This window comes from Haemaphysalis longicornis, unplaced genomic scaffold (genome assembly GCF_048455015.1).
Source record: "Haemaphysalis longicornis isolate Haplotype H1 unplaced genomic scaffold, Haemaphysalis longicornis Haplotype H1 scaffold_2, whole genome shotgun sequence".
NCBI lineage: Eukaryota > Metazoa > Arthropoda > Arachnida > Ixodida > Ixodidae > Haemaphysalis > Haemaphysalis longicornis.
The window spans coordinates 54,015,344-54,024,794 of NW_027526295.1; positions in this window are offsets into that span (position 1 = coordinate 54,015,344).

Sequence of the window (9,451 nt, forward strand, 5' to 3'; positions counted from 1 at the left end):
GACAAAGAACATTTGGGCAACAAACAGCATATAGTATGCTGTTGGACATTCAACAAAATGCTGTACTGTACACATTTCAAGGAGTCGTGTACTTCTAGTGGTAGGGTTTCTGCAAAGTTTGCAGAAATCCGTGCTTTGCCTTGCTTTATGTTGCGTTAGTGTTGCCATGCTTGAGCCACTGAAATTCTCAGAATTATGATCCTGGTGTAAAATTAATATATCCTGTTCCGCACTGTTTATGCTGCTTTGTTTTACCAGAGTCCTTCAATGCTTTAATGGTCACGAAACTTCGGCGCTCGTTTCATATAGGGACCGCGCACCACTGCAGGCGCCACCGCCGCACGAAGGTCATCCAGCCGCCGCGCGTGCGGCGTATTGGCAAGCTCTTGGCGTGGAAACGCTTGATGCTTTTGGTGTCTGCGCGCTGATTAAGTGTTTTTTTTCGTAGTAGTTAGCGATGAATAGTCCAGTCATTGTGTCTATCACCTGCCTTCAATGGGGTTTTATTTTTCGAAGTAAATTACCGTAGACTTTGGCCGCGAACGGCAACGGCTTCTGTGTGCTCTGGCAGAAGCGTTGCGCCGTCGTGTTTACGGATTTTTAATTCTATTTTGCTTCTTTTCTTAAAGCAAAGTTGTAATTACCACATATACGGTAGCTGTGTAGTCACGGACTGCTGCGGGCCTATCGATAATACAATAAAAAAACTCCCAAGCATTTCCCCGAGGGTGAACATGGTTAAGTGCGAATGAACGGGGTGATGCTATGAGGGGGAGTAAAGTTAAAATCCGTTGGCATTCGCCCGTGAGCGCGCGCGAGCCGACCCACGGAGGTCTGGCAGTTTATCGCTGCATATATAGGGGGGTACGCCGCGCCGAGCGCGCCGAGCCAGATGGCTGAGAGAGGAGGCGAGCGCAAGGGGAGAGGGACAGCGGCGCACGGCAGCTGCAGCCGAGCGAGGGGGAGAGGAGAGAGTGTGACGTCACGGTGGAGAGAGAGGCGCGCGGCAGCTGCTGGGGAGAGGAGGCGCGCTGTGACGTCATGCCATGACGTCACGGCGCGAGGAGCGGTGCGGGGAGCGGCGCGCACCCGCGCAGCCACGGCGAGGAGGCGGAGCGAGCGCGGTCACGTGGTGAAGTAACGTCACCGCGCCGTTGCTACCGACGCTCCTCTCCGTTCCACGCCGTTGCTAGGGAGAGGAGGACTGCGGACGCCGCCGCCGCCGCCGCCGGCGGTGGAAGGTTTGGGGTCACTTATAAAGTGCATTCGCACTTAAAAACTGAGAGAAACCAAGTACGCGTCGTTCAGACTACGCTTAATGAATCCGTCGATTGCTCTGGTATGCACAGAACGATAAAACAGATAGCCCAATAGTATTGTCGTTTCGATGAGTGGGTACATCTTGATAACATCTAAAAACGCTGCAGAAACGCGAAGGATCAAAACACGAAGATATATATGTTGCACCATGTGTCTTTCTGCATCCACGCTTTGCAATACTTGAAAAAACAGGAAGCGAAAAAAGAACAATAAAACTGATTTTATCACACGCAACAAAAAAATTCAGTGTTACGAAGGGAGACAAAAGAGCGTGATCCGGCGTACAAAAATTTATTTTTTCGCGCTGCGATGTGCAGCACACGGAGGAAACAGAATATTTCCACGTAGCCAAGAATGAAGCCAAGCTTTTCTGAACGCAGCGAGCTAGCGATCTCCCGCACTACAAAAGACTAGAATTAAACACAAACGTCGAAGAAGCAGTCCGCAGTGTTACGTGCGCAGATGAACGTCGATAAAGCGAGTTGCGCGGCGTTTACTATGTATGCATTACTCTTGAAACGTTATTAATTTCAGATCCATGGAAATAGGATCGAGAACATTGTCGAAGAAACAAAAAATCAAGTTAACGACAAGGTGGCACCCTTTCCAATGATCAAACAATATTGCCTGACGGGACGTACGACAAACAGAGCAAACGGGCGCTCCGGTTGAAACGCGAGATAAGAAACCGGAATCGCCCATGCGCGGTTACAGAACCAACAAAACGAACCCTAAGGGATAATTCGCGGAAATATGAAAAGTAAAAGCCCAAGGACGTTCCAAAGCTTTTTTACACGCGAGCCTGAGCACAAGGTAATACAAATTTGCAAACAGGTAATAAAGCACCGCTACAACCTGACTTATATGACAAAAATCTGGCTTTAAGTTAGCCTTGTACAATTCTAGGTCCACGATGCTCTCAAAATGATACATTGCTTTTTCCATTCTCACACACAGTTCATTTCCACACACTGTCGCACACTTATTATCGAAGCTGAAATATCCCGTTGCTTGCCTTGGAATGGCGCGCCTCCAATTCTCACGCAGCTGCCCGTCGCTCGGACAACAGAACAAGGAAACATTTTTTGTCGTATCGTTGTACAAGGAACGACATCTCGGGACGCAACGCATGTTCGGCATCGTCGTTGCACTACTTAAGTCGCATCACGAGAGCGCGAGATGCACGTTACATTTTTTTCCCTGCACAAAACAAACACAATTCGCCGCGGCTCCGCCGTTCGAGCCAGCGCAACGCCGCCCGAGGAGTGACCTCAGTGAGAGGGTGGCGCCACCGCGCGGCGGCCAAACGCAGCATATGAAGCTCTTTCATTGAGTTACGGAGCAGTTTCGTGACCAGTAAAGCATTGAAGGACTCTGGTTTTACTTACGAGAGGCACCAAAAGCAGTTACAGAGGTACTTGAGAAAAGGCATGTGGCCCGAAACATTTACATCGACAGCTGAAATAGGCATTTGAATGATTAATGGTGCAACTTTTTATGATGCGAATTCATGATGTGAATGTGAGTCAATTAGTGCCGAAAATAAAAAGTGCTGATTGGCCTTCACAAAGCTGCGAGGCTTAATTCAAAACAGGTTTGTTGACTGTCTAGCAGAAGTTATTTATGATGCATTTTAGTGCATTTAAAATATATTTAGGACACTTTTTCGAAAACTCTTTCAATATATTGGTAATGTATTTGTAGTACAATAAGTTATTGCTAGCGAAATTAATTTGAAATGCATTTTATTTTACATTAAAAACACTGACCATGTACTTGAAGTATACTTGAAGTATAATTTAGGTGAACTTCTCATGGGTATATTGTTATTACATTGATAGTGCATTTCCAGCATGTCAATTATATATTCACAAAATATACTTCAAATGAATTTCAATTCTGCTCAGCTTGCATTTAATCATAACATTGCGTTTAAAATGTATTTGGAATTCATTTGTAATGACTGTATTTCTTGAATACTTTTAAAGTGTATTTTTATTGTGGGGTGAAAATTTCGCAAATATACATTTTAATGTACTTTAAGTGTATTCAAAAATACGAAATTCATTTTGGATATATGTGAAATGCACTCAGGCATATTTAAAGCATATTACTTTTCGCTAAGGCTGCCAGCAAACAAACAGAAAAGTAGTCTAGGGAAATTACTGCAACCTATAAAGTACGCTAAATACTAAGGCCACGCTAAGCAGTGGTGTGTGACGGAGCTTCCAGCAACCGCTACATGTAGAAAAAGTTTGGGTTAAGTGTCAGCCTAAACTGCAACAAAAGCTCATTCCCTTACCCTGCTGATGAAAACCGTACCATTTATGTGTTTTCGGGTGCTCCACATCTTATCAAGTGTGTGCGGAATCGTTTGCATTCCCAAAAAGTTTTGAACTTTCATGGCGGTCATGTTCAGTGGGCACATTATGATAAACTGTTTGTTGAGGACCAAACGCAGCCTGGGCACTTGCGTGTTTGCCACAAGCTCACATTTGCCCACCTCAACCCGTCCAACACGAAGAAAATGTGCGTAAAACTCGCTACCCAGTTGTTCAGTCGAAGTGTGGCCAGCGGGTTAGAGTTTTACTCGCAAAGGAAAACTGTGGGACTTGAGAATATAAAAGGAAGTGTGGAATTCACCTTGAAATTCAACGACTTGTTCGATGCACTCAATCGCAATTACCCTAAAGAAGACATAACTGTGGGCAGCAAGGATTTGAGAGTTCTGGCCTCTTTCTTGCACTGGATAAACAAGTGGGAAGGAGAAGTTGTGGCCGGAAGGATATCCCGCGCACACTTTTTGACCAAGCAAACTGCAGCAGGCCTCCGTGTCAGTTTTGTCAGCTCTAGAGCTGAGAAGGTATTTAGTCAAAAGCTGTGGCTTTAAGTGCGTTTTGAAGGGGAAAATTCAATCAAGATGTACCTGAGCGGTTTTTTGGGACCATTCGCCAAGCAGGAGGTCAGAATGACCCTCCCTCCTTACCCACTTTCCTTCAGCTGTATAACATGCTTTCAGTCTACAGCCTCATTAAGCCCCCAAAGTTTGGGAACTGCGAGCAGGGGTGAGACAGCTGAATCAGATTTGGGAGCAGTTTTTGAACCAGCCAAATCTCCATTTTGGAGCAGAAAAACCTTGATTTGGAGCAGAAGAACGTCATTCATTACGTCACCTCAGGAGCCTAAAAAATCAAATTTTTGGCGACTCCGGGGAGCAAAGTGCACTTTTTAATCTGTTTTGAACGTACATAACACTGATACAGCATTTCAATAAAGTTTTTTTTTCTATTCCACTACCCTTTCGCAACCATTTTTTAATTCTGAGGCTGTATGCATTGATAGCGTGGAGCGCCGTTGGAAATATGGAATTGAAAAACTAAGCAATTTCAAAGCATTTTTACTATCACACGAATGCAGAAATTATTTTTCTAATGCCAGACTGGGCTTTACGCACAAGTGTAGAGCCACGGCAAAAGTTGCGCTAAACGAGGTGACAGTCGTCGCACCCCACCAGCCCTCCCATTTCAATTCCCAATGTGCACGTTCCTTACGATCGTAATTTGAGTAATGCTGGTATATTTGGCCACCTCCCTCTTGGCATTAAATTTCACTTCAGATAGATGAACTATTATTACTAGCCTGCAATAATAGCCCGTCCCGCTATCGGACACTGCTTGAACATTTTGCGGCGACGTCGCCTGCGCCGCCACTTCTGCGGTGTCGATCGTACGATTACCGCTGCTCGCAAGCTCGCTGTCAAAGGCAGCAATCACTCAGCGTTTTATAACACCGCAATGAGTTCGAAATTTTTCTTCAAGCACGCACCGCGCCTCACACTCAAGGTCAAAACTCAGCGAATTCGCGGGCACCACGTTTCTCATGAACTCCCGTCTTTCGATTCGCGCAACTTCCCGAACAGACCAAACGACTAAATGTAAACCCAGCCAGCCTCATAACCAAAACCACGGTAGAAGTCGGCGAAGACCACTCTGCCTGAACCACGAGCAATTGCTTCGCTCGGCAGCCATGTTTCCCAATCTTCTCCACACCAAGATGGCGGCGCCCCGTGATGTCATTCCGGAGATAAAGCGCTCCGAAAATTGCCGTTTCTTCAACTTGCACAAGTACTTTGTCGCCTCAGTACACATAAGTATTTTTTCTACAGGACTTTGCAATGGTTTTGTATTGGAAGACTTTAAAATCTCACAGAATTTAACATGTGCAACCCGACATTGTGACTTTCAAAATGACTATCTCGGGGAAAATTTATGCGGGTTTTTTATTAGGTGGTCAATAGATTAAACCTTTACAAACAGCATCACCTTTGTCGTGCTGGAAAATTATTCCATCAGTAAGCATTTTTGGAGCAGTTTGGAGCAGTTTGGCATAATTTTTGCGAATTTTAAGCTTTTGGAACAGCCCGGCGCAGGAAAACACATTTGTATCAGAACTGCGCAATATGCGCAGCTGTCTCACCCCTGAGCGCGGTAGAGAAAGCTCGAGAAAAACGTTTGCTCACGCTGAATGACCTAAAGCTTGCATTTCAAGCTGATGAAAAACAAGAGAGTCATCTGCAGCAGCTGAAATGTAAACTGGAGGGTTTAGTTGCCGCTGAAGTTGAGTACGATGAAGCTTTTGACAAGGTCCGCACAGAGCCAGAGGCAGTTAACTGCATTGTCTATTACCTGGAGGGGTTTATGTGCAGAAAAATGCTGAAGAACTCAGTTTGTTCAGAATGTCGGCAAAGCCTTGCAGAAGAGTCCGAGGTTGACGCTCAGCCTGAGAGGACACTAGTAAAGTGCAAAACAAGGGGTGGGCGTCTGCACCCATAACTTAGCATTCTCTCTTTGCTGTAGGCGGCCGAAAAAGAATTTCAGCAACACGATATGCAGAGGAACGCGTACGATCTCACTGTGGGGGGGAATGTTGGAGAAGCATACATTCTCGTTCCCATGTCGGGAGCACGAAGAGGAAATAATTGCAAATTTGTTGCACTTTTACATAGCTATGCGAATGGCACAGGTATGTAAGCAAGCGAAGATTCAGTCCAAAAGAAAGATGCAACACCTTCAGAAGCTTGCAAAGCTTGTGTAGGACGTAATGAAAAGCTTGAAAACATATTTTCTTGATTGCCTGTTTACGAATGTCACTGTATCAGTCAGCTGCTTTATTTCTTTATTTTTTTAGCTCTAAAAACTGTACAAACTAGGTTTTTTCTCTATTACGTAAATTCATGACACAACAGTGCCTAAAATTCTTAGTTTTGTACACTTGTGTTGGTTTCTTTGCCTGTTTTTTGCTTTTTTGTTTCCCACGTGTGACATGACTTTGTTAATGTATAGCTAATGCTCTTAAACTTCAAAATATATTGTGTTTGCCTTATCCATGCAAGTTTTCACTAATTGCTTAGAATATACGTAAGAGTGCTCCCAATTAGATATTTTTGTAAGTACACAGGTTTATGTACGTGTGTGTACGCGTCTGTTTGTTTTATGTATATATTACGTGCGTGTGCTTTTAGAGTTGTCCAACAGCTGCTCTGTACGTTGGCCGCCAGGCAACATACAGAGTATGTTTGGAGTATGTTTTCCCTGGAGTATGTTTGCCTATTGTTGGTTTAATTAAATAGAGTTTGTTTTCTGTTTGCTTATCCCAATGATTCTGCCATATTTTACGGAGTTTTCTTTTGATGGGTGGTTTGAGGTGCAAGTGCGCCACAGATCTAATGTCCCCACCATACCGAAGAACTCCAGCGGCTGGTTTCTTGTCAGCAGCCTCATTTCCTGCTATTCCATAGTGTCCAGGAACCGAGCAGATTGTGATTTCCACACCCATAGCATAGGCTGACATCATGATGTTTAAAAGAAAGTTAAGCACTGCATTTTTGTGAGGCTTTGCAGAATACAGGGCTGTCATTACACTCAAGGAATCTGTATATATGACTGAACGGTGTATCTGGTGTTGTATTATGTGTTCTACAGCCACTAAAATACCATAGGCTTCACCTGTGAATATGCTGGTGTCAGTATTGAGTGATTTTGAGGCGGAGTAATGCGGTCCGCCAACAGCACAAGAAACAGCAGAGTTAATTTTGCATGCATCTGTGTAAAATTCTGTGCATTGGTATTTGTGTTGAAGGCTTAAAAAGCATTGTTTGCCTTACAAGTGTACAAGGATCTACTGCCTCTTTGCTATTCATACGACAGCGTGTACTTGGCATTTCTTCAAATGGTGATGATGATAATAGTTGGATGTTAATGGCGCAAGGCCAACTAGGGCGAGGAGCGCCAAAACAATGGTTATGTATGACGGATGAAGATGTAAACTCTAAAATCACTCAACAAAAACAAAATTAAAATCAGTAAAAGACAATGAGGATGGCTGGTGTAAAAGGGGAGGGTGTGATAGTGCATGGCATGCAATTGGTGCAAAAACGACGCGTTATAGAAAATGAGAAGTAAAAATTTGATTTCGCTTAGAAACTTAAAAGTGCACTGTAGAAAAACCATGGGATCATCCAGTAAGAACAGTGCTGGGTGTAGTGGGATGTGTTGTCTGTATAGTTGTGGGAAATGTCTGCGTCTTGTTGTGTGGGGTGCTTTGTATGTAATTAGAATGTGAATTATGGGCAGGCCGTCTTCACACCTGCTACACAATTCTTTGAATGGATATTTATACTCACATTAAAGGAAAATTTTAAGCTTTCCCATTTTTGGTATCTTGTTTAGAGGAGGTGCACCTACAGTTGTGTGGCTTTCAATGCAATAAAACTTATAGAAACACCAGCATTACATTTGAATGCAAGCATTTATTTAGAACCATATAATACACATGCTTATTCACATCATAAGGCAGATGCGTGCAGAAAGGCACATTGACATACCACGGGCTAAAGATATGATAGATCACAAAGTGCACTTTTGAGAACACTGGTAAGCTCAGATTGAAATACACACTGTACACTGAGGTGTTAAGGAAAGAACCTGGTTTCAAGTACACTCCCAAACAAGACAAGGGCAGGAACAAAGAAATTATCAAAGTAGAACTATGAACTAGAGAATGCAATAATAATGCAGCAACAATGCACAATCAGAACGAATATTCTAAACACAGGAAGATACAGAATAGAACTCAAACCTTGTAGAATCAGTGAAAATAGATAGCGAAACGACCCCACCATCACTGATCACACAGGTTTTCTACTTCTGATGGAGATGCAATACAAAGATTCCCAGCAATATATTTAGAAGATACACATGTGATGTTAACTATTTTGTGGCCCTCTACTACAGTAGTCAAGCCGCAATGTTGCTTCGGAACAAGTGACTCCAACTGAAACATAAAAAAAATTGCTGACGGCTATATTTCACTTCACAACTACTTTCATTCAAGCAACTGTTACATCACGCTCTTGTTTATTCCGACAAGTACATACTGAAATGAACTGACAAAACTGTGAGCCAGTCAAATCTGAAAATGGATGACCAGTGAAGCTGAGAAGGAACAATGGTTTCAGCTATAATTATAGTTGGATAAACTATGAACAGAAAGAAGAACATTCTGCTCATATTAATAACTTTGTTTTCCCGTTTCATTGGGCAGCATACTTCCAAACCATGAATCATGAACATAAACATGAAACATGAATATCAGAGCCAGCGTCGGGAAAAAGCACACAAATTAGGGTTTCGTGCTTTTTTCCTTTTTATAATTATCTATCTTTAAAAGTAGTACTCAACACATCAGAAGATGCTTCAGCAGACTCGTGTTTTCAACGAAACACTGCATTTCAGTTACTGCTGCATACCTCGGACAACATGCTGCAGGTGATTCCTGTGCAGAAGACTTTCACCCCAAAAATGACACCGGTTGACAGCAAGGCCACTTATTCGGCCTAGTGGAACGACGAGAACGACACCAACAGCGGCTATTTCATTGCACAGACTCTGAGGCTAGCCAGTAAGTTACACTTGTTTTATCAGTTAAATTAGTTTTTCTTGGCACTTATGCATTGCAAAGCGCACTGGCGTCATTGTTTCTGGACTTCCTGATCTTCCCCGGAAATATGGATGCTGCTACACCTAGCCTCTTTGTTACGCCAAACACGGATTTTTCCCGCGGAAATAGCTGA